The 2454-nt window shown below is 41.0% G+C and overlaps 1 pseudogene; it reads right to left on the bottom strand.

The window, feature by feature from the left end:
• Positions 1 to 838: 838 nt before the first annotated feature.
• On the bottom strand, positions 839 to 1667 carry LOC101361000 (transcription factor Spi-C pseudogene; annotated as a pseudogene).
• Between the last annotated feature and the right edge of the window lie 787 nt (positions 1668 to 2454).

The following is a 2454-nucleotide window of genomic DNA, read 5'->3' as shown; positions in this document are numbered from 1 at the left end:
CTCAGTTTCTTGACCTATAAAATGGGTATCATATAGCTCCTTTGCAGGATTATCCTGAGAATTATAATGCCTAGCCTGTATGCTGAAGTGTCTCCGTAAATAGTCCTTATTCTTTTTTCCCTATAGGGTATTCAGTGGCTGATCTTTATGAAGTGGATCACCAAGACTTTCTTCTTCTTCTTCTTGTTTTTTAGGATAGCCATGGAAGTTTTAATTAATTTATTTTTTAATTTGTCCATTACTTCTTTTTTAAATTGCCTTAATTATGTTTTTCAATTGTAGTAAAAAATATATAGCAAAACATTTGCCAACTGAACGTTTTTTTACGTATGCTGTTCACCAATGCTGACTACGTTCATCATGTCGTGCATCCTCCGTGTTAATATCCTCCAAGGCATTTTTTAAAGCCATGAACGTACATTGGCATGACAACTGTACCTTGAATGATGAAAACGTGTATATAATAATGCAGCCTTTTTTTTGTGTTGTCATTAAAGCCATCAGATATATGTTAGAGTCATTTTTTTGCTTGAGTGTATGACAGAAAAATAATATTTAAATCAATCTATACGTCAATCGTCTCTACTGGCATTGTTAATACAGAAGAAAGAAGTTGCATAGAAAGGAGCCATAGCAATGACGGTCCATACTTCCAAACGGGAGGTGGTCATTTTAAAGTTGCTTGCTGGCAGAATTTCCCACCAATGTTAGTATAGATTGTATGCTATTGTAGAAAAGATACCAACCCAGTTAACTGATTTTTTTTTTTTTTCTCTTCAGTATTTGCTATAAGAGAAAAATTCTGAAGCTGGTAGAGCTTCCTGACGTCAGGAAACCATTAAACGTGAGGGTATGGTGCGCAGTCAGGGTGACTTAGCCCACGGTAATTGGCATATGTATGATTATAACTTGGGTTCCAGTTATTTAAGCTGAGATAGTCTTGATCAGGTTGGAGGTACTATGAGTAGAAGATCTCTTTCCCCAAGAAGTAACATGGAGAAAGTCTTTAGAGAATGGCCTCGCTGAACTGGTAGGCTAGCTTTCTCCGGATTTTGGTGACTTCCCCAATTCTTCCATAATTCCTCAGTGCTCTGGCTATTTTCTGGTAAATCATGGTCTTCCAGTTGCCTTTTTTTTCTCCCCCAAAGCTCTGCACGTCTTTCCTTGTTTTTTTTTGATACAAACTGAAAGGTGCCCTTGGTTTTGTCTACCCACTGAATACAAGATGCCATCTGAGGATTACACGAGGATTCATGAAGGTATTCAAACAGTTGGAGCTTCTTCCTGCCTTTTCCTCCCTCTTGGTGGAGAACAGCAGGTGGTACTAGCTGGTTTTTCGTGATACTCTGCAGAGATTGATGAGTATTTCCTTCAAAATGGTAGCCTGCAGCACTGTTGATTACACTGTTGGTTCTCCAGGTATAGACAAGTTTCTCTGTAGGCAACACTCCATAGTAGTTGGAGCTTCCTCTAACATGTGGGCAGTGGTTGATGAAAACCAGGTAATTTTTGCAATCTAGAGAGTCCTGAAGATCACCAGGTGAATGTTGCCTCAGTTCCTCAAAAGCATCTTCAAATGCTTGACCCAGTTTGTCTTGTTCAATACAAGTCATGCTTCATTAATAAGTTGATGATTCTGTCCATTGGAGTCCCACCTAGCATCCACATGCACCAGGAGGAAGTCATCTGCTCCTCTGAAACATCCAAGCCTTTCTTCTGAAGTGCCTCTGAACCTTCAACCTCTCAGCAGCTGAGTATGTTAACCGTTTGCACCTCCCAGGGCCTGATATCTGGGTACTGAGTGTGTTCATTTCCACTGAGGTGTCGTTGCTTCTCAGCCCTGTAAAGGCAGGATTTTTGTCTGTTTTGTTCACTGATTAATCCCTAGCACTGCGGTACGTGGCACTCAGTGGTGCTGCAAAAGAAAGGCCTGGTCATCTGCTTCTATAATGACAACAGCCGAGAAAACCCTCTAGAACTGTTTTGCTCTGCAGCACATGGAATCACCATGAGTCAGAATCAACTTGAGGGTAACAGCAGCAAATCTTGAGAAGAACTCTGCAAAATTAGCATTACTATAATTAAAACAAACAAACCTGTTGCCATCAAGTCGATTCTGACTCATAGAGACCCTATAGGACAGCGTAGAACTGCCCCATAGGGCTTCCAAGGCTGTAATCTTTACAGAAGCCGACTACCACATCTTTCTTCCGTGGAGCAGCTGGTGGGCTCAAACCACCGACCTTTTGGTTAGCAGCGGAGCACTTAACCACTGCACCACCAGGGCTCATACGATTATTGTTATCATTTTATAAACGTAGTAACAGGGCTTGGGAGACTAAGAAACTCGCTAAAGTCCTATTGATAGAAAACAGCAGAGCAGGGATTTGAACCTTGTCTGCCTCCAAAGCCACTGAGATTTTACTATGTACTTATTTGAATTGCCTGCTTGAC

Source organism: Trichechus manatus, unplaced genomic scaffold (assembly GCF_000243295.1).
Source record: "Trichechus manatus latirostris isolate Lorelei unplaced genomic scaffold, TriManLat1.0 scaffold00028, whole genome shotgun sequence".
Lineage (NCBI taxonomy): Eukaryota > Metazoa > Chordata > Mammalia > Sirenia > Trichechidae > Trichechus > Trichechus manatus.
This window is presented reverse-complemented; position numbering and strand designations above follow the sequence as displayed.